The sequence below is a fragment of the Haematobia irritans genome, chromosome 3, assembly GCF_050003625.1.
Source record: "Haematobia irritans isolate KBUSLIRL chromosome 3, ASM5000362v1, whole genome shotgun sequence".
NCBI lineage: Eukaryota > Metazoa > Arthropoda > Insecta > Diptera > Muscidae > Haematobia > Haematobia irritans.
Genome location: NC_134399.1, coordinates 84059564 through 84084270, shown reverse-complemented (window position 1 = coordinate 84084270; position 24707 = coordinate 84059564). Strand labels below are relative to the sequence as shown.

The following is a 24707-nucleotide window of genomic DNA, read 5'->3' as shown; positions in this document are numbered from 1 at the left end:
GTATGTCTCTGGTAAATGGACATTCATACAAAAACTATAGCTGATAGTTTTGTATTTTTTCTACCTCTCCGTAAGATATTATAGGCCAAATATCACTTATATCCATAAGGCCAATTGCTTACAAGTCAAGAATCAAATTTGCAGAACAAACTCATATAGTTCTTGAAGAAATATGCAGAAAGTCAACAATATGCAGAAAGTCAACAATTTTAGAGACGATTTTATTAATTTTGAAGAATTTTTTCGAATTATTAAGACCAAGTTGACTTTGGTCAAAAAATTTTTTCTTTCATGTAGGAAGCAGAGAATGAAGCCGACCCATTTTTGTTGGCTGCGGCTAACACTAAATTTTTGACTCCGGCGTCGGCGGCTTAACGGCTAATCCGATATAATTATATCTATTCGTCGGGGGGCAATTATCCATTACAAAATTAATTTGAAGTTATTCGAAGGGTAATGAGATTAGTTGTCCAACCAATCATACAATCAAATTTACATTCCATTCAAATTTTCTGAGCTAAATTTTTGCAAAATTATTATAGCAGCTTGTATTTGAGTGAATGTGGGTGAAAGGTTCTAAATTTTGGAAAAAGTAAGATAATTATTTATACATTTCTCCTATTTAAACCGATAATTTTAATTAATTGGCGATAAATTTGAGTCGAGAGGAGTCAACATATTCGGCGGCGGCGTCGATTGGCAAAAAATGTTCGGCTGCGACTGAAATCGGCGACTTCATTCTTTGGTAAGCGCACACAGTTCTAAGCCGAAACAGTTAACTATAAAGCAAAACAAGTATATACGGCCGTAAGTTCGGCCAGGCCGAAGCTTATGTACCCTCCACCATGAATTGCGTAGAAACTTCTTCTAAACACTGCCATCCACAATCGAATTACTTAAGTTGCGTAACGCTTGCCGATGGCAAGGTATCCTAAAACCTCCTAACACCGTTTTCTAAATTGTATGTAAGTCCATACGTGGTATATATTAAATCAAAAAAGATCGATTAAATACGAATATAATTCAATTTAACAAAATTTTCTATAGAAATAAAATTTTGGTAGATTATTTTTGGCTCGAGTGACACCATGATTATGAACCGATATGGACCAATTTTAGTATGGTTGTTAGCGGCCATATACTAACACCACGTTCCAAATTTGAACCGGATCGGATGAATTTTGCTGCTCCAAGAGGCTCCGGATGTCAAATCTGGAGAACGGTTTATATGGGGGCTATATATAATTATGGACCGATGTGGACCAATTTTTGCATGGTTGTTAGAGATCATATACTAACACCATGTTCCAAATTTCACCCGGATTGGATGAAATTTGCTTCTCTTAGAGACTCCGCAAGCCAAATCTGGGGATCGGTTTATATGGGGCTATACGTAAAAGTGGACCGATATGGCCCATTTGCAATACCATCCGACCTATATCCATAACAACTACTTGTGCCAAGTTTCAAGTCGATAGCTTGTTTCGTTCGGAAGTTAGCGTGATTTCAACAGAAGGACGGACATGCTAAGATCGACTCAGAATTTCACCTCGACCCAGAATATATATGCTTTATGGGGTCTTAGAGCAATATTTCGATGTGTTACAAACGGAATGACAAAGTTAATATACCCCCCATCCTATGGTGGAGGGTATAAAAACACTATTTGATTAAAAAGATTATCGACTTTTGGACAAGAATAAAACTTTATATGTGAGAAATGCGTCATCTATGCTAAGCAAAATTCGCAATCGTATTTTAAGGACGTGAATCTTCGGCCTCACGAAAATAGTTTTTTCGGTGTATAAAGTAAATCCTAAAAGAATTCGCTATTGCCTTAAATTTTTAATTGTCTTTTCAAAATCGATTTGTTATAAAGTATCCTATAAGAATTTTCTAATGTCCATATGTTGTGTGTTTTCAGACTTTCTTATAGCCGTTATATATTTTCTGATCCCGCAAAGATCTCTACTATATTTTTAATCAACCTCTATTACACGAAGTTTCAATGAATTTCGATATATTGGCAACTCTACTTTGTGCCGAATAAAACCATCAATTGATATTCTCTGCCTCCAATCAAAGCTCTCTAACTCGAAGAGGAGAAGAAAATAAAAACCAGTCTTGATTCGCCACAGATATGCACACCTACATAGGCAATTATGAACTCCTCTATGCAGAACAGCATTGTGGTTTAGATCAAAGCTCAGTCTCAGTTTGCTTCAAGCATTCTGTGAGATTGCATACGAAATATGACGGAGTAGCGAAATGCATTTGAGTTTGCTAAAAGAAACATAAAACTGTAAAAAAAACTAAGAAGCAAAACAGTAGGGAAGTGAATCAACAGACTTTTAAATAAAAACAAATAAAAAATCACAAAAAGTGTGTGTGTGTTTATGTTTTGACTACAAAAAAATTGCACGAAATTTTAAAGAATTTAACAAAAACGTTAATATCTTCATTAAAATATCAATTGGAATTACTGCAATGAAAAAAATAATGGCTTGCCAAACATTTTTGCGATAACAATCTTTGAAAAACGTTATTGTTTGTGTATACGGAAGCGCAAATTAGAGTCATGGCATAGAGGTAGACCCGAAAAACGTCTATACAAACGACAAACACAAAAAAACGCATCGCACAGTTTGCGGTTGTAATGCTGACAAAAACAGATAACCGAAAATACAAAAAAGACACTAACAACAATATCAGCTCTCAATTTGAAACCGGTTTAACTTTTTGTTGTCATCGTGATCTTTTGTGTTGAGTAAGCGATATTTTGTTTGGCTTGTGTGGGAATTTGTTTTAGCTCCAATATTCCATGGTTATGGGGTTTGGGTTAAAGAAGAAGGAGTAGAGAGTAGAGAGTACAGTGATTCTTATTTGAATTTATTTTTTATTGTTCTCCTCACACAATGGAGCAGTGCTGCCGCTAGTGAAAAATTGAGTGAAGTAGACTTTGGAAAAAAGTGGAGTAGATTGAATAAAATTGAAGTAGCATACATTTTTGAAAACAAAACAATAGAATTCATTTTATTATACCCTCCACCATAGGATGGGGGCATATTACCTTTGTCATTCCGTTTGTAACACATCGAAATATTGATCTAAGACCCCATAAAGTATATATATTCTGGGTCGTGGTGAAATTCTGAGTCGATCTGAGCATGTCCGTCCGTCCGTCTGTTGAAATCACACTAACTTCCGAACGAAAGAAGCTATCGACTTGAAACTTGGCACAAGTAGTTGTTATTGATGTATGTCGGATGGTATTGCAATGGGCCATATCGGTCCACTTTTACGTATAGCCCCCATATAAACGGACCCCCAAATTTGGCTTGCCAGCTGAAATTTGGTACATGGTTTCAGCATATGATCTCCAACAACCATGCAAAAATTGGTCCACATCGGTCCATAATTATATATAGCCCCCATATAAACTGATCCCCCGATTTGGCTTGCGGAGCCTCTAAGAGAACCAAATTTCATCCGATCCAGCTGATATTTGGTACATGGTGTAAGTATATGGTCTCTAACAACTATGCAAAAATTGGTCCACATCGGTTAATAATTCAATGATTAAAACCGCTATGTTCATCGTAATTAAAGGAATAGGAAAAACAATTAGGTAATATGGGGAAAAATTTAAAAATTTGAAGCAGAACAAAAAGTGAAGCAGATTTTTGGAAGAAGGAGTGACGAAGTAAATTTTGTGAAAATGAAGCAAAATACTTCGATTGAAGTAGTAGCGGCAGCACTGCAATGGAGTTGCGCGCGCGCTCTCTCTCTCTGTCTTGTTAAGTAAACATTTCTCTGCCTAAATGCATTTCAGTGTTACAATAACAAAGTGAAGATTTAAGAAATCAAAACAAAGCAAATAAACAAGAGGTGTAGCATAGTGAAGTGAAAAGAGTGAACAAGCAACAATGATCCAAACGTATCGTCAACAACAATAATCAACAACATTTACAATGAAACGGTTAAATGAGTATAGCTGCAATATGGCAACTTCAATTGAAAAAGGTAAGTACGTGTAGAGAAATACAACTTTGGTGTGTATGGCGCCAATTGAAAGTCTTTAAAATAGGACTTCCCAAACAAATTTTATCTTAAAGATGCGAGTTTAACCGCAAAAATCTAAAATAAATCAGTAAAATCTGAATAACAGGTGATTGATACAAATCCGGCCTTAAGATGCCAATTTACATTTTACTCAAAAACATAGTTTTTAAATTTTAGCTAAATTATAATATATGTAAAAAATTCGAGAATATTAAAAAAATAATTTTATTCTCGTTTAAAACAATTTCTTATTTCGTTGAATTAGATATACAAAGTTCAAGATGGACATATTTTTTTGAAATGTAGAAATTTTAGGAAATTCTGAACTGCGCTCAAATAAAACTAACTTGTGTCCAATATAAGGATTGTAGAAGAATTTGGTACTGTTTTATTATTCGAAAGCTTTTGACACTGTCAACTATCCGACCTTCTATTATAAACTCATCCCAATAAATCGAAGGCAATTTTGATTCATAAGAAGTCCACAAGTGTGGGCAATGTTAACATATTTCTGGGTAACGGACAAATAGAACTTGTCAAGAAAGTGAAGAATATTTGGAGTAACTTTCAATGAGAATTTAACTTGGTCAGATCACATTAATGCTAACTGCGGTAAAATATACGGTATGTTGCGTAATCTTTGGTATTCTCAATCGTTTACACCTTTTCGTATAAGACTGCTGTTGGCCAAATCCTACGTTCTGCCAACTTTGTTGTATTGTTGTGCAATCTGGATGTAACACTACTGACTTAAAAAGACTAACAACCACGTTCAACAACATTGCCCGCTATGTCTTCGGATTGAAACGTTACGATAGTGTGACACTTTTTGCGAACAAAATTTTTGGTATCCCGTTTGACAAATATGTTCAACTCAGAACTCTGATATTCCTCCAAAAAATTGTACACACAAAGGAATCATCATACGAACGATTACCGTGGTAACAATTTGATACAGACTAGACATAGAAGTCAGTTATCTGAGCGTCAGTTTTATATATATGCGACACGCCTCTGGAATCAGTTACCCAATCAGCTTCAACACAGCGCAGTTCAAGACGAAGCTAACAAAATATCTAATTCAGGGTTATTAATAAAAGAAAAAGAAATATGTAAAGGGTGATTCTTTTGAGGTTAGGATTTTCATGCATTAGTATTTGACAGATCACGTGGGATTTCAGACATGGTGTCAAAGAGAAAGATGCTCAGTATGCTTTGACATTTCATCATGAATAGACTTACTAACGAGCAACGCTTGCAAATCATTGAATTTTATTACCAAAATCAGTGTTCGGTTCGAAATGTGTTTATCGACAAATTTTGTTCAGCGATGAGGCTCATTTCTGGTTGAATGGCTACGTAAATAAGCAAAATTGCCGCATTTGGAGTGAAGAGCAACCAGAAGCCGTTCAAGAACTGCCCATGCATCCCGAAAAATGCACTGTTTGGTGTGGTTTGTACGCTGGTGGAATCATTGGACCGTATTTTTTCAAAGATGCTGTTGGACGCAACGTTACGGTGAATGGCGATCGCTATCGTTCGATGCTAACAAACTTTTTGTTGCCAAAAATGGAAGAACTGAACTTGGTTGACATGTGGTTTCAACAAGATGGCGCTACATGCCACACAGCTCGCGATTCTATGGCCATTTTGAGGGAAAACTTCGGAGAACAATTCATCTCAAGAAATGGACCGGTAAGTTGGCCACCAAGATCATGCGATTTGACGCCTTTAGACTATTTTTTGTGGGGCTACGTCAAGTCTAAAGTCTACAGAAATAAGCCAGCAACTATTCCAGCTTTGGAAGACAACATTTCCGAAGAAATTCGGGCTATTCCGGCCGAAATGCTCGAAAAAGTTGCCCAAAATTGGACTTTCCGAATGGACCACCTAAGACGCAGCCGCGGTCAACATTTAAATGAAATTATCTTCAAAAAGTAAATGTCATGGACCAATCTAACGTTTCAAATAAAGAACCGATGAGATTTTGCAAATTTTATGCGTTTTTTTTTTTTTAAAAAGTTATCAAGCTCTTAACAAATCACCCTTTATAAGAAACAATATTCTAATATTCAAATTTAGTGTCATATTATATCGATGTCTACATTTCAAAGTGCGCTAAGTCTAAAAAGTGAATTTTACAGGGAACAAGAAACAAGTTTTGTTTTTTGAAATTTCTCAAAACCCGTATACGATAGAAATTCCCTTATGTTATTAAGATAGAAATTCCCTTATTTTCGGTCTTAAAATCATATTTTTATAATTTTTTTTGTATGTACGAACTCAAAATAGTGATAATAGAACATAGCTAAAAATGACTTAGACCACTTTAGACCGAACAAACCTTTTTGCCTTCTTGGGTTGGACATTTTTTTAAAACTTTAGTCACAGGCTAAGTACAATATTAACCATAACTTTTGATAGAAATGTCCAATAAATTCGAACTTTTGACAGGATTCAATTCACATCAATCCGAATAAAACACAGCGAACTCCATCAAAACATGCTAAGTCGACTTAGCGCACTCTGGAATGAGGGCATCGATATGTAATCCCTAATCATTATTATTGTTATTAGCTTTATTAAATTATCTTTCTACTTATTATATTTTGTTATAACATTACTGATTCTAATACTCATTATAAGATATATATCTTTTGTATTAGGAAACCAAAATAAATAAATGAAATGAAAATTATTTGTACGGTATAAGTCTTTTAGAACCGTATATTTCATATTTTCTTTTACAATTTTTCGAGTTGTGCCACAACAATTTCCATAGCAATTTGAAAACGTGTTGCATTCAGACGTTTTTATGCCCGCAAATTATGCAAATTGCTTTTGAGTAAATATTTCAAAATATTATTATTATAAAAAATTGTAGATACTTCAATATGACGCCACCATGGTGTCCACATTGCATACAAACACCAAAAAGTTTTTCAGCGGTGGATTATCCCGCCTCAGTAATTCTGGTGACATTTCTGAGGGTTTCAAAGCTTCTCTAAGTGGTTTCACCGCAATATGGAACGCCTTTCGGTCTCGGCTATAAAAAGAAGGTCCCTTGTCATTGGGTTAACAAAGAATCGGGCGGCACTCAGTGATAAGGGAGAAATTCACCACTGTGGTATCACAATGGAGGATGATAACGTCCATCCGAGCTCGATATTAAATGGACTGACAACTCTGAATGTTGATCCAGGTATACTTAGGCTGTTAGACGAACTTCTAACGAAGAGACGCATTTCAGCCACACTAGGACAAGCAAACATACAAAGGCATGTGAACAGAGGCACGCCTCAAGGGAGAGTTCTATCACCTCTTCTTTGGAATGCTGCTATAAACAACCTTCTGGTTTCCCTAGAAAAAGAAAGGATAAAAGTGGTGGCATACGCAAATGATGTTAGAGATATTATACAGAGAGCTCTCCGGATGACTGAGAAATGGGCGAAAGATAATGGTCTTGGGGTAAATCCTGCAAAGACAGAACTAGTCATGTACTGCAAGGATCGCAAAACTCCCACGGTTAGGCCCATTTCCTTAGGGGGTACTGAAATTCCCTTTGGCGAGTGTGCAAAATACCTTGGCGTTATTTTGGACAGGAAACTGAACTTCAAGCTTAATATTGAAGACAGGGCGAGGAAACCAACGGTTGCTTTATACCCGGCACTTCACCAGCCGACAAGTTTATACAAAGTATGGCGTGCTTGTGTATCTCAGGTGCAATCAGTAAGACAGGAACAAACTCCCTTAATGTCATACTGCATCTATTGCCTTTAGACATTTTGGCCAAACAGTCAGCTGCAACAACGGCTGTGCGGTTGCGCGAGCTATCGCTGTGGTCGGAAAAAAGTTACGGTCACAGTTGGGTCCTCAAAATAATGCCAGACGTGCCTAACGTAGTGGATTACACTTTGGCGAGACCACTTTTCGACAAAAAGTTTGAGACTCTAATTCCAAACAGTGAGGCGTAGTGTACACGGACCCCGGGGAATAAAAGATATATAGATTTCTACACTGGTTTCTAAAGATCTGGAACTTCGAATAGCGAAAAGATTACTTGATCACTGTAGTGTTTTTCAGGCTGAAATATTAGCAATAAGAGAAGTGGTGAATTGGCTGAGAAGTAATGCTCCAAGCAATATTGGCATTAATATATACTCAGGCAGTCAACCTGCAATAAAATCCTTGGACTCTGTGTTCCTCAACTCGAAAACGGCCATCGACTGCCGCAAATCTCTCAATGAGATGGCTGAGCAGCACAATATTCACCTAATATGGGTGCCTGGCCATAGGAACATACCAGGGAACTGCGAAGCAGATGAGCTAGCAAGGCTAGGAAATACCTTACATATTCCAGGGAACTAGAATCTGTTGGTATGCCTCTGACTACCTGCAAGCTCTTACTGCGTGAAAAGGCTGCCATGATGGCAAATGTTCGATGGGAGAATTGCAAGGGTTGTAACGACACCAAGCAAATATGGTCCCATTTAAACTTAAACCGCACACTAGATATGTTAGTGTTCTCGAGATGCCAGATATCACTCCTGATATCTGCTATAATGGGTCGCTGCTTGATAGGCGATTTTGCAAAAACTATTGGCGCGAAGTATAATGTAGGAGCTGTCATGATGCGGAGGAAAAGGAATCAATAAAACACCTCTTGCGTAAGCAATTTTTAGGGGCATATAGCTTCAGATTACTGGCGGACCTGGGAAACGTTAACTTAAGCAGTCTGCTAATTTTTTTGGAACAATCTGGTTCGTTCAACAGAAGAAAATAATCGAGAAGCTTCAGTGGTTAAAACTAGAAGTACCCCTATGTAATAGGTACTTTTAGTTGATGTGGTATCAGAATGGACTGAATAGTCTAAGTGAGCTTGAATCTTAATCGGGCTGCCACTTTAACCTTACCTAACCTATCACAATGGACGGAAATGAACCGGTCACTGACCGAAAATGAACTAACTAACTGAACTAGTTCGTTGATCGATAAGGAGCTGAAGTGAGCGATCACTACACTAAACTATAGTGCCTAACACTATGACGAACTCAGTGATGTGAAAATAATTTCAAAAAAATTTCCGTGGCGGTCACTGTATTTAAGTGAACAAACAACGTTGCATATATTTGAATTTAGAGTAAATGGGAATTTCTAGTTTCCATCGTAAATGTCAAACTAAAACATCTCAAATCGTTGTGAGCGGTGAAATACTTTGGAAAAACGGGTGGGGAAAACGTCAGTGGGAAAATAGTATAAAGATCATGTAAGTATTTTTGACATTCACTACGTTTTATACAGGTATATGACGTCTTCAACGTTCACAACCTTTTGGCAGTAGAAAACCCATCTCTAGTCTAAAGATATCCACCTTCCTTTAAGGATCTCGGTCATTGAAATTTATAACCACGTTCAGTTCATAAAATTTTTAGACATATTTGGAACAAATAAAATTTCATTGGACTAGGAAAACTTTCTTAAAAAGATTTAAAAGCACATCAAAACTAAATATATTTTCAATAAGCATAAGCTAATACTAACATAAGTTTAACAAACTCTTTCTGTGTAAATGATTTTAAAAAACTTCATTATACTAATTATATTTCAATTAATTGCATTAAATTTAAGTAGAATTATGCAGTCCACTTACAAAAGTCCATCGTTAAACTAATGATAAATTCAAATTAATTTTTGAAAACCTAAACAAAAGTTCAATCTACGGCACTGTTCACTAGAGGTGTGCACGTGAGTAATAGTTTACTCACGCTCACGCACACTCACGACTGAAAAATCATACTCACGCACACTCACGCAATATATTTTTTTGGTAGGACTCACGCTCACGCACACTCACGAAAAGAAAATTTGTACTCACGCACACTCACGCACGAAAACGTCGTGACTCACGAAAAATACCGTGACTCACGAAAAATATCGTGACTAACGAAAAAGATCGTAACTCACGAATAATTTTATGATTAATTTACCTTACCGAAGTGTCTGAAAACATAAGCATTATTAAAATCGAAAGTGTTATTAAACTCTTAACATCCCAGGTGTCACTAAAATTGTAATTGAATTTAACTATTTAGCGTTTTATGTTGGAGAGCAGGAATATTTTCGTGAGTGTAATTCTTTACTCACGCACACTCACGAAGATATTATTTTCGTGACTCACGCACGACATTTTGGTTTGTTAATCACGCTCACGCACACTCACGCTGTTGTCATGAGCGTGACTCACGCACGAATCACGAAAATGTTCGTGAGTCAAGACAATTTCGTGTCACGTGCATACCTCTACTGTGCACTGCCCTCTACTATAATCTCGGTCTCTATCTATAACAGGTAATAAGTGCTAAGTCACTTATATACACCAATTAATCTTCTTTATTATCATGGGAAATTGCCTGTTCCGGAATTTCCACCACTCTTTTCTCCTTTTTGCCCAAGTCGTTTCTTGCAGCAAAACGTTTGGGTAAACATTTAACTGTCAACAAATAAAAATCGATTAACTTCGTTCGATCTTTTACCTGCGTTCCACAATTTACTTGCCAAAATTTCTGTTTGAAAATTTCCACAAATATACTTGACAATATTTTTGTTTGCTCTATACAAGATGCGTTATAACGAGATACTATTCTACTTTCAATACAATCTTCAAGGAGCCTTCGTCATGGCGAATCCAAACAGTGTGATACTAAATATTATCATAATCAACAGACAACTGATTAATTATTTTTCAAAATTTGGACAATATCTTTGGACTTGAACTTTTTCAAAAGTTAAAATTTTTTCAAAAGAGTTCACTCTTTTTCAAATTGAGAAGTTGACGTACGCAACACATCGAAATTTCTTGGTCAGGGAAAATTCTAAGACAATCAGACTACTTTATAACACGTCGAGATAATAGTCTCATGCCCCATAAAGTATATATGGTCGTGATGAAATTCTATGTCGATTAAGAATACCGTTCCGTCCGTCTGGTGAAATCCCGCTAACTTCCGAACGAAATAACTTTAAAATTAGTACAAATTCACATGTTCTGCTTCAAACAGATATTTTCAGAATATGTGAAAACAAAAAATTGTATGTGCTGTGCAAACATATTTTATGTTTCATCCTAAACATACCTTCCCAGCAAACAAAGCGTCGCTAAAAAAGTAGTGCAAATGTTCTTTTTGGATCCGGAAGTGGTGCAAAATTGGCGCAGAAACGATGAATTTATCATAGGCTTGTCATAGGACGAATGTCCACCATTTCAACAGCAGCACTGAATTTACATCGCTTCTTAAGGTGTGATGCGAATTCAGTATTTTGGATGTGAATTAAGAAATTTGGTGACATTTTTTATAAGTTTTAATGCATTCTTACGCTTGTGTGGAACGTTTGGCATCAAATATTTTCAAAAATTCCTGTACAGCTAAAATAAAGAACTTCCTTGGGAGGACATTTTTGGAATTTCTTTTAAAGTTGTGCTTTTAGAAGAACTTCCAAATTTTTTGCTGGGTGTTTTAAAGCTCCGAATACACAATTTAATGTGTAAATTGAATAATGTTTAGGTTTAAGCATTTAAAATTTTTGATGCTGAAGGATAAAAGCTCACTGTGTTACGTCGTCATCTTTATCTTTTTTCTTCATTCTCTCTTGACATTCCCAGCAAGCAAATTTGGAAGTTCTTCCTAAGGCACAACTTTAAAAGCACTTCCAAAAATGTCCTCCTAACACCCAGAGAAGGAATATGATCACCTCAACCATGTTTCAAGAGCAAAATGTTATTTTTGAATGGTGACCATGTAACATGTTTGTCGCAAACATTTTATTTTCTCGGAAATTATGTGTCTGATTTCGGCAAGCATATTATTTTTGGCGAGAAAAGAACATTTTTGCCATAAAAATGTTACATGGTCACCATCCAAAAATAACATTTTGCTCTTGAAACATGGTTGAGGTGATCATATTCCTTCTCTGCGTGAAAGATGTTCTTTATTTGAACTGCTCAGGAAGTTCTTTTAATTCAATTTTTTATAACACGCTTTTTTAATATTTTTAATGGGAAAATTAAAATTTTATTGTTTCAAATGGGTTAAAAACAGATTAAAAATTAATAAAATAGTACAATTTATTTAAATTTTGCCGAAAAAATGCTAAATCCTTTCTAGAAAAATTGCGAATTTTTGAAAATATTTAATGTCAAACGTTCATAAAAAATTTTAAAAATTATTTATACGTCAAAATATCACAAAATTTCTTTATTCACATCCAAATTACTGGATTCGCATCACACCTTAAGAAGTGATGGAAATTCAGTGCAACGTCTGTTGAAATGGGATGTCCCAAACATAATATGTTCGAACATATTAACATATATGTCGCAAATATGTTGTACTATGAACATTATATGCTTGCACCTAAAAATGATGTGCTAAAAATGTGTGTGCCAAACCTATAATTTTTACACCGAAACATATGAAAAACAGTCTTTTTCGGTTGTGTAGTTGTTTTTAATGTAGGTTAGATGGTATTGTAAATGTGCCATATTGGACCACTTTTAGGTATAGCTACTATATGGTGAAAGAGATCATCTCAAGAGACAGGCCTAGACGTTTCGATCCTGTGGACATTAGATCTAATATTGAACTGGAATCAATTCCAAAAAACTGATTATTAACACTTTCATTATTTATCAGAATATTTGTGCCAATAACTGGATAAGGGATATTTATGTTAGTAGTTTTAAATCATCATATTACTTTCTTGCTTTCACTGAGACATGACTTAAACCACATGTCCTTTACTTTGAAATAATATTTCCAGAAATGACCGATTGTCTCGAAGGGGTGGTGTTGTTTCGGTTGCAGTTCGTAACTCATTTCCTTCTTCCGTTGTTGATATTCCGTGTTTCTAACTTGAGAAATAGGTTGTATAGGAAATTCCTAGTGGCTATAAGTCTATAGATTTTCTTAACTACTCAGTTGCTAAATCCAATTTCGTTATTCTCAACAAGAATTGTTATCAAAGTTGTTTGATTAGAATGCGCTATACTTTTAAGTCCAATCCTAAAAGTTATTATGTTCGTTTGTTTATGTTTATGTGATTGTTGGAACAGAATATCCTCATTTCATTCCTTCGTTTACTACACCCAGAGAAGGAATATGATCACCTCAAACATGTTTTAAGAGCAAAATGTTATTTTTGGGTGGTGACCATGTAACATGGTTTTCGCAACCATGTTATTTTCTCGGAAATCATGTATCTGATTTCGGCAAGCAGGTTATATTTGACGAGAAATTAACATGTTAGTGACAAACATGTTACATGGTCACCATACAAAAATAACATTTTGCTCTTGAAACATGTTTGAGGTGATCATATTCCTTCTCTGCGTGTATATATTCCCATGTTACGTTGACGGAAACTGAAGTTCTTAACGGCTTAAGATAAATTATTGCCCTGGGCCTGATGGTATACCTTCTTTCATCCTGAAGGAATGTGCGGATTTCCTATGTATTCATCTGACGCACCTGTTTAACTTAATGTTTTCTGTAGAAACTACACGATTATTCGTCATCCTAATACCTTTTATTTAAGTACCAACAACGATATAATCGGTAATTTCTAACTCGAGATATAATTTGTTTAGTGAAAAAAGAGCGAAAAACATTCGCCGAATCTTATGTACCCTCCACCATGGATTGCGTAGAAACTTCTACGAAAGACTGTCATCCACAATCGAATTACTTGTGTTGTGGTATCTTAAAACTTCTTAACATCGTTTTCTAAATTGTGAGTTAGTCCATACGTGGTATATATTAGACAAAAAAGTTATGTATAGTTAAGTCTACAAATAATTACGAATCGCATGGTACGTAGAGAGCCAGAATTGAAATATGGGGGTCGCTTATATGGGGGCTATATACAATTATGAACTTGATATAGACCAATTTTTGTGTGATTGGAAATCGATTTATCTGAGGGATATATATAACTATAGACCGATATGGACCTAGTTAGGAATGGTTGTTAACGACCATATACTAGCACTATGTACCAAATTTCAACTCACTCGGATGAAATTTGCTCCTCCAAGAGGCTCCAAAACCAAATCTCGGGATCGGTTTATATGGGGCTATATATGATTATGGACTGATATGGACCACTTTTGGCATGGTTGTTAAATATCATATACTATCACCACGTACCAAATTTCAAGCAGATCGGATGAATTTTGCTTCTCCAAAAGGCACCGGAGGTCAAATCTGGGGATCGGTTTATATGGGAGCTATATATAATTATGGACTGAAAGGAACCAATTCCTGCATGATTATTGGATACCATATACTAACATCACGTACAAAATTTCAACCGAATTTTGTACGTGATGTTAGTATATGGTAACCAATAATTATATGGGGGCTATATGTAATTATGGACCGATGTGGACCAATTTTTGCATGGTTGTTGGAGACCATATACTAACACCATGTACCAAATTTCAGCCGGATCGGATGAAATTTGCTTCTCTTAGAGGCCTCGCAAGCCAAATCGGGGGATCGGTTTATATGGAGGCTATATATAATTATGGACCGATGTGGACCAATTTTTGCATGGTTGTTAGAGACCACATACTAACACCATGTACCAAATTTCAGCCGGATCAGATGAAATTTGCTTCTCTTAGAGGCCTCGCAAGCCAAATCGGGGAATCGGTTTATATGGGGGCTATACATAATTATAGACCGATGTGGACCAATTTTTGCGTGGTTGTTAGATACCATATACTAACACCATGTACCAAATTTCAGCCGGATCGGATGAAATTTGCTTCTCTTAGAGGCCTCGCAAGCCAAATTTGGGGGTCCGTTTATATGGGGGCTATACGTAAAAGTGGACCGATATGGCCCATTTGCAATACCATCTGACCTACATCAATGACAACTACTTGTGCCAAGTTTCAAGTCGATAGCTTTATTCGTTCGGAAGATAGCGTGATTTCAACAGACGGACGGACGGACATGCTCAGATCGACTCAGAATATCACCACGACCCAGAATATATATACTTAATGGGGTCTTAGAACAATATTTCGATGTGTTACAAACGGAATGACAAAGTTAATCCTATGGTGGAGGGTATAAAAATAACGGGATATCTCAAAAAATGTTCCATAAAATAATTAATAATTAATTAATAATTAATTTTTTTTTCGAATTCAGCAGATCAAAGTCACTCATCAATTGTACTTAAAAAAAATAGTTTGTAAACTAGTGTAATTATATATACATTGTGAAGAGAAGGGTGAAACCTCTCAAAGTTGAACATTCTGAAACCCGGACACCTCCCAAACATGGACAGTTGTCTGGGGACGTTTGCTATATTAACGAATTAAAATTAACCTCTCAAACCTGGATACTTCTCAATGGTGGACAAAATTTTTTATTTGTTAAATTTTACCTTTTACCCGCAAGGACCCATTTTCCAAAAGTCTTTTTCGTGTATATTTTAAAGAATTCTTTTTCCTTAATATTGTATACATTTTGTATGCTAAAATGTATGTTTCGTACTCTTTTTTGTTATTAGGTCAATATTGTTTAATTTTGTACGACTTTGTTCGTGAAGCGGAAGTTTCCATTCTGTGATTTTTGTGGGAAATATTTATGTAAATTGGAGTACGAGTGTTGTCGAGGAATAAATCATGATTGTAAAACTCTTTAAAAATCAATACAAATTTAAAACAGATTTGTCACAATTGAAGTACAAAATATCATAGTGCTGGACTTTAACAAGGGTTAGGCAAACAAGCAACTGAAGACATATTTGAATTCTTACATTTACATTTTGAAAACCCTCTTATTTTGAGTAGTTAATGAACCCTACGGCCTTTCGACTTGTCTATGGCTCTACAATATTTAAAACCTCTTTGAATGTTCAATAAAATTCTCAAACCAAAGACATTTGTTTAAATTATTTTTGTTGTTATCGAATATATGAAGGAAAGTCTGATTACAAGTGGATAATTAAAATAATTTTATGAGCATTTGTGCCACTTGTTGCGTGTGTGTAGTTCATTAAATCTACGAAGCACTAGAAGAAAACAACAGAAAGACCAGCGGCAAAACTGAATGGATGAAATATAAACAAATTCAAAATGGCAATAAACCAAGGCGCTCCGTATAAACAGCGTAACAAAACATTAGTGATGATGATGACGCTAGATGTTTGGAAACACTTCGAGTCCAAATGGTCGATAATAAAACCACTGGCTGCACCAAACACCTTTACGAGAAAAAATCTAAAATCCATTTTATTAGCTGTTTTCCTAGTTGGTCGTAAAAAAAAAGAATTTTTCTTTGATTGCATTTCTACGAATGCAACTCACAAAGAGGCAAATGCCTATGGACACGCAAGCGCACGGCAACCGATTATGACTTCCCTTTGAGCTTCCTCTTCTTTTTGTTTTCTAATGCTTAAATGTTTGAACATCCGCTAAAGACAAGTAGCGGTAAGCCACGAATAAGAAAATCGAATAAAATAACCTGAGTAATCTAATAAACGTAATCAACCACCACATTTTTCCTATTCGATTGAAAACCCACTTCAGGACATTGTTGCGTGTCTAGCACACATATCCATGCACTCACACACACACACACACGCATACAACAAGCCATATACAAAAAGGAAGTTTTGATTTATGATTCTTACACGACAACTGTCAAATAAATGTCAGCAGAATATTCATTTCCGTAAGGTGTGAGAGAATATGAGAATAAGAAATACATCAGCATGCAAGACAGTGTATTTTAATGCCATAGTACAGTGGCTAAGAGCAACAAATGTGAGATTTTATAGAAGCCATTTACCCTCACTAGCTACGAGTTAAAGTTCTTCGCTATAATTTAAGAAGGTTAGTACGGCTACGGTAAAATAATATTCACACAAGATTTCTTTACAAAATATAGTGTTATGAATTCGATATTTCTAGACTTAAGTTTATTTAAATTAATTTCTGTTAATTTTTAAAATTTCAAATTATAACGATAAAATTTCGCGATCACATCTTAGAATCGTCTATTCATGTTCTGGTACATTCCTAAACTTCTCTTGTGTTCTTTTTATTTGCTTATTTGCTTATTTTCATATCGAAATGTTGGTTTCTTACTCTCTCTTTGTAAAACAATCTCTTTATACCCTCAAAATTGCTTCAGATTTAAATGTTTCCCACATTTTTTACTAACATTGTGTTCCACCCTAGTCCATTAGCCGACTTAAATTTTGAGTCTATAGATTTTGTAGAAGTCTATAAAAATCTGTCCAGATCGAGTGATATTTAAATGTATGTATTTGGGACAAACCTTTATATATAGCCCCCAACACATTTGACGGATGTGATATGGTATCGAAAATTTAGATCTACAAAGTGGTGCAGGGTATAATATAGTCGGCCCCGCCCGACTTTAGACTTTCCTTACTTGTTTCGTTATTCTCATTGCCTATTGTTATTGTTGTTGTAGTAATGTGAGCATAACTACCCAGCAAAAAAACGTCGCCAAAAAAAGTAGTTAAAATGTTCTTTTTTGGTTTCGAAAGTGGTGCAAAATTGGCGCAGAAGCCATGAATTTAACATGAGCTTTTTATAGGACATCCGTCCACCACAATTTCAACAGTCGTTGCACTGAATTTGAATCACTTTTTAGGTTGTGATCTGAATTCAATGTTTCGGATGTGAAATAAACAATTTTGTGATATTTTGCCAAATAAATAATTATTATAATTTTTTATGACTTTTAATGCATTCTAACGCTTGTCTGAAACGTCTAACCTCAAATGTTTTCGCAATTTTTCTAGAATGGCATTTAGCATTTTTATCAACAAATTTGAATAATTTGTTTGTAAAATAAGAAATTTTCTACCATATTTCCCCAAATCAGGCGTATATATATGGGAGCTATATAAAACTCCTAACCAGTTTGAAGTAAAGTTGGCACACATTGGTAAAATGATAATTCTAGTCCCAGTGCAAAATTTTAAGTAATTCGAAATGAAACTAAGGCTTCCGGTCGTCCTATGAATCGAAATCGGGCGAAAGATATATATGGGTGCTATATCTTAATCTGAACCGATGTCAATCAAATTTGGCGTACTTTACAACACCATCAATTGCACTCATTGTGCAAAATTTAAAATCACGCTAACTTCCGAACGAAAAAAGCTATCGACTTGAAACTTGGCACAAATAGTTGTTATGTAGGTCAGATGGTATTGCAAATGGGCTATATCGGTCCACTTTTACGTATAGCCCCCATATAAACGAACCCCCAGATTTGGCTTGCGGGGCCTCTAAGACAAGCAAATTTCATCCGATCCGGCTGAAATTTGGTACATGGTGTTAGTCTCTAACAACCATGCAAAAATTGATCCACATCGGTCCATAATTATATATAGCCCCCGTATAAACCGATCCCCGGATTTGGCTTGCGGAGCCTCTAAGAGAAGCAAATTTCATCCGATCCGGCTGAAATTTGGTACATGGTGGTAGTATATTGTTTCTAACAAATTGGTCCACGTCGGTCCATTATTATATATATATTTGGCTCACCCAGAGAAGGAATATGATCACCTCAACCATGTTTCAAGAGCAAAATGTTATTTTTGAATGGTGACCATGTAACATGTTTGTCGCAACCATGTTATTTTCTCGGAGATTATGTGTTTGATATCGGCAAGCATATTATTTTTGGCGAGAAAAGAACATTTTTGCCATAAACATGTTACATGGTCACCATCCAAAAATAACATTTTGCTCTTGAAACATGGTTCAGGGTATCATATTCCTTCTCTGCGAGCTTGCGGAGTCTCTAAGAGAAGCAAATTTCATCCGATCCGGCTCCGGCCTCCGGAGGCCCTTTGGAAGAACAAAATTCATCCGATTCTGTTGAAATTTGGTACGTGATGTTAGTATATTGTATCCAATAACCATGCAGGAATTGGTTCATATCAGTCGATAATTATATAGCCCGCTTATAAACCGATTCTCAGATGGGACCTCCGGTGCCTTTTGGAGAAGCAAAATTCATCCGATCTGGTTGAAATTTGGTACGTAGTGCTATATGACATTTAACAACCATGCCAAAAGTGGTCCATATCGGCCCATAATTATATATAGCCCCCATATAAACCGATCCCGAGATTTGAGTTTGGAGCCTCTTGGAAGAGCAAATTTCATTCGAGTCAGTTGAAATTCGGTACATTGTGCTAGTATAGGGCCGTTAACAACCATGACTAACTAGGTCCATATCGGTCTATAGTTAATATAACCCTCAGATAAATAGATCCCAAATCACACAACAATTAGTCCATATCAAGTTCATAATTGTATTTAGGCCCCATATAAGCGACCCCCATATTTCAATTCTGGCTCTCTACGAACCGTGCAAAAGTCCATATCGATTCGTAATTATTTGTATACATAACATAACTTTTTTGTCTAATATATACCACGAATGGACTAACTCACAATTGAGAAAACGATGTTAATAAGTTTTAAGATACCACAACCAAAGTAATTCGATTGTGGATGACAGTCTTTCGTAGAAGTTTCTACGCAATCCATGGTGAAGGGTACATAAGATTCGGCCTAGCCGAACTTACAGCCGTATATACTTGTTTTTTTTTTTTTTTTGCTTAGAAAGAAATTATTATTAAAAAACAAGTATATACAGCAGTATATAAGATTCGGCCAACCACCATGAATCAAAGATAATAGTTTCCTTTGAAAATTTCAGGGAGGTTTGATGACAGATATTTTCCCAAGCAGATCAGTTCAACCAGTACGCTTCCCGAAGATAAATGTAAAGATTTTACCTATGAAGACTAGATCAGATTCTGGATTTATCAGAACCATTGTTTTTTTTTTTTTGGAGTTTGAGTTTTAGAGGAATCATAAACATTTCGTGTAAGTGTGTAAGAAAATAATAAAATAACACCTTGATTTGAAATCTAAAATCTGCAGATTTTTACCCCAATTATTTAAATAATTACGTGAAGTAAAATCGGGAAATTGTACATTCAGTTTCAAGCAATTTGCATGATCAGTGCACCTTCTGTCCCCTCAAGATCTGAAATCGGTCTATATGGAAGCCTTACCAAATGGACCGATAAAAACTAAATCATATACACTAAAAACTACAATTTTTAGAAACCCTAGGAGTTAAATCGGGAGATCGGTCTAATGGGGGCTATGCCAAAAACATGGAGGGATACACACAATATTCAGCACATCTAATTGTAGTTCTAGAATCTAGACCCCAAATCGGAGGACCGGTTTATAAGGGGGCTATATCAAAACTGTACCGATACACAATATATTCGACACACCTCTTTATGGTCCTAGAATATCCCTAGATTTCCAATTTTAGGCAAATTGGGTAAAAACTACGGATTCTAGAAGGCTAAGTAGTAAAAGCAGGAGATCGGCCTATATGGGGGCTATATCAAAACATGGACCGGTACTCCCCATTTTCGGCACACGTCTTTATGGTCCTAGAGTACCTCTAGAATTCCAATTTCAAGCAAATTGTATAGAAACTAATGATTCCAGAAGCCCAGGAAGTAAAATCGGGAAATCGGTCTATATTGGGGCTATATCAAAACATGCACCGATACTCACCATTTACGGCACACAATGGACTGAATAGTCTAAGTGAGCCTGAATCTTAATCGGGCTGGCACTTTAACCTACGGCACACCTCTTTATGGCCCTAGAGTACCTCTAGATATCCAATTTCAAACAAATTGGATAAAAACTACGGTTTCTTAAACCCAAGACCCCTAATCGGGGATCGGTTTATATGGAAGATATATATATATATATATATATATATATATATATATATATATATATATATATATATATATATATATATATATATATATATATATATATATATATATATATATATATATATATATATATATATATATATATATATATATATATATATATATATATATATATATATATATATATATATATATATATATATATATATACATGGACCGATATAGCCCATCTTCGAACTTGGCCTGCATGAAGACAAAAGACGATTCTGTTTTTCAGGACGATACCTACTTTATTGAAGACTATGGCGTGATTACAACAGACAGACAGACGGCCAGACGGACATGCTTATATCGTCTTACAATTTCTCCCTGATCAAGAATATATATAACAGGTTGGCTGATAAGTCCCCGGTCTAACAAAGAAAAATACATTTTTTTATCAAAATTCGTTTTTATTAATCAACATAGTTCCCTTCAAGAGCGATACAACGATTATAATGACCTTCCAATTTTTTGATACCATTTTGGTAGTACTCCTTCGGTTTTGCCTCAAAATAGGCCTCAGTTTCGGCGATCACCTCTTCATTGCAGCCAAATTTTTTCTCTGCGAGCATCCTTTTGAGGTCTGAGAACAAGAAAAAGTCGCTGGGGCCAGATCTGGAGAATACGGTGGGTGGGGAAGCAATTCGAAGACCAATTCATGAATTTTTGCCATCGTTCTCAATGACTTGTGGCACGGTGCGTTGTCTTGGTAGAACAACACATTTTTCTTCTTCATATGGGGCCGTTTTGCCGCGATTTCGACCTTCAAACGCTCCAATAACGCCATATAATAGTCACTGTTGATGGTTTTTCCCTTCTCAAGATAATCGATTGGACTCAGGAGGGTAGTGATGGAGCCATGTTTCATCCATTGGCACATATCGACGGAAAATCTCGGGTGTATTACGAGTTAACAGCTGCAAACACCGCTCAGAATCATCAACACGTTGTGGTTTTTGGTCAAATGTGAGCTCGCGCGGCACCCAATTTGCACAGAGCTTCCGCATATCCAAATATTGATGAATGATATGACAAACACGTTCCTTTGATATCTTTAAGGCCTCTGCTATCTCGATCAACTTTATTTTACGGTCATTCAAAATCATTTTGTGGATTGTTTTGATGTTTTCGTCGGGCGTCCACTGCGTTCACCGTCCTCCGTGCTCATATCACCACGCTTGAATTTTGCATACCAATCAATTATTGTTGATTTTCCTGGGCAGTGTCCGGAAACTCATTATCAAGCCAAGTTTTTGCTTCCAACGTATTTTTTCCCTTCAGAAAACAGTATTTTATCAAAATACGAAATTCCTTTTTTTCCATTTTTTTTTTCACAATAACGAAAGTTGCTTCACAAAAGACGCTCTATCTCATAAACTAATTGACTTACAGACGTCAAATTTTGACACGAATCATTTGAAGGTTGGTACTATATAAAAACAAGTATATACAGCACTAAGTTCGGCCGGGCCGAATCTTAAATACCCACCACCATGAACCAAATATTAGGGTTTCCTTTGAAATTTCAGGAGGGCTTGAGGACTTGAGGACACTTCCCGAAGATAAATTTAAAGATTTCACCTATGAGGACTATATCAGATTGTGGATTTATAAGAACCATTTTTGTTTGAATTTTAGAGGAACCATTAACATCTCTTGTAAGTGTGCAAGAAAATTATAAAATAACGTCTTGATTTGAAATCTTAAATCTGCAGAAGTAAAATGTGAAAATTTTACATTGAGTTTCAAGCAATTCTCATGATCAGTGGACCGATATAGCCCATCTTCGAACTTGACCTGCCTGCAGACAAAAGACGAGTTTGTGCAAAATTTCAGCACGATTGCTTCATTATTGAAGACTGTAGCGTGATTACAACAGACAGACGGACATCGTTATATCGTCTTAGAATTTCTCCCTGATCAAGAATATATACTTTATATAGTCGGAAATCGATATTTCGATGTGTTACAAACGGAATGACAAACTTATTATACCCCCGTCACCATTCTATGGTGGTGGGTATAATAATATGCATTTAATACTAGCGACGCCATCTATGTGTCAGACCGGGGACTTATCAGCCAACCTGTTATTTTATATAGTCGGAAATCGATATTTCGATGTATTACAAACGGAATGACAAACTTATTATACACCCATCACCATTCAATGGTGGTGGGTATAAAAACTGTATGTCCACAATTCCAATTTTGTGAATTTCATAATTTATTTTTTACTTTGAAACACTGTACAAATAAACAAATGATGAATAAGTGATGTAAGTTTGTTTGTTTTATACCAACAATCTAAAACAAAATTTATGAAATGCAAATCCGATATGCTTTAAATTAAATCCATAGGCTTAGGTTTTATGACTTAATGATGCTGTCTTAAAAGCAATAACAAAAGAATTTGAGAACAAAAAACCCAAAGATTAATTTGCAAATCACAGTTAGTAACGGAGTGAAACACTGTTAACAAACTACAAAGAGAGAGTGAGAGAGAGAGCAATGAACATCTGCCTGACGAAGAAGTGCCTAGGAAAAACAAAAACAAAAACCCAATTAGAGTTTGAAATGCCGCATGACAGTTAAGGGTTCATTTTCCACCATAGAATGAACACCAACAAAACACTCATACACACAAAAGAAAACGTAAACAAATGCACACAGACAGTTGGCCAGATACAATGAAAAGTATCTGTGAGATACATTCAGGCAACGATGAACATTCACCAGTGCGACGATATTGTTTAGTTTCGAGCTGTTTAGTTATTGACGAGAACTTGAACCGGTTGGTTGTCATAAAAAGTTGAACGAAAGAAAAATACGGATATTTTTATTTAGTTTTCAAAAAGAAAACAATATATTGTGATTTATTTTGAAAGAAAGCGCAAAATTTGAAAAACGTAATCGAAAAAATTACGATTGTGTTTATTAAGCAATTCTTGTTTGCCTATTAATCAACGAAATTTATTAAAAACCACAAAGTGTTATAAAATTTTGCTTTATTTACAAAAATTTGGAAAAAGGTGGTTGCTAACTGAAATATTTCGAAATAAAAGAATTTCGTATTCTACGGTCATTTTTGGGGTGGTTTTACTAACCAAAAATATCATAATCATCGAGCGAACGAGCGAGTTGTATATTTAATTGTTCTGAAACTAAAGGTAAATGTCATAGTGTTTGCCAAAATGTCACGTAAATAATTGTGAACGCTCAATGAGTTTGAAGTTTGGATTTCGTTGTCAGTTTTGACAATTCAACAATTAAACCTCGTGTTTATTTATGTTTTCAAAGTGACCACATTTTGAAATTGAAGTTGCTGGTGGTGGTAGCAATTAAATCTTTTTTTTTAATTATTTTCCCAGAATTTTTGTGCTTAACTAATGTGGAGTGGAAAATAATAAAATTAAAAAAAAAAAATAATTAAGTGAAATTTTAACTACTGCAAACCGAATGTGAGAAATGGAAGTTTTATAGAGCAAAACCATCATAAAATCTCAACTTTAATTACCAAATGGTAGCAACAGAGGAAAAAAAAGTTGTGTAAAAGAACGTGATTTGAATGATGCCTTTGGTTGTCGTTTTTGTTAAAATCTTAAATTGGCATAAAGTGTTAACTTACCATAAATGAAATCTTTGTGAAAATACACTGAAAAAAAAGAAGAAATGAAACAAATATCTTAAAAAAAAAATCCAAAGAATATTACAAAAAAATTAAGTGTAAATATTAATAGAATAAAAATGTGTGTTTTTCA

The 24707-nt window shown here is 35.4% G+C and overlaps 1 protein-coding gene across 5 annotated transcripts in view; it reads left to right on the top strand.

Moving 5' to 3' along the window:
• The first annotated feature begins 2235 nt into the window (after positions 1–2235).
• The window catches only part of LOC142230048 (uncharacterized), a 325965-nt gene continuing 303493 nt past the window's right edge, over positions 2236–24707 (top strand). For 3 of the 5 annotated variants that reach the window (XM_075300659.1, XM_075300656.1, XM_075300657.1), the window contains exon 1: positions 23736–24116. The gene's annotated coding sequence lies outside the window, so the exon portion shown is untranslated. Of the gene's footprint in view, positions 2768–3832; positions 4024–23735; positions 24117–24707 lie in introns of those variants that run through there. The other 2 variants (XM_075300660.1, XM_075300658.1) reach the window with 2 other exon arrangements.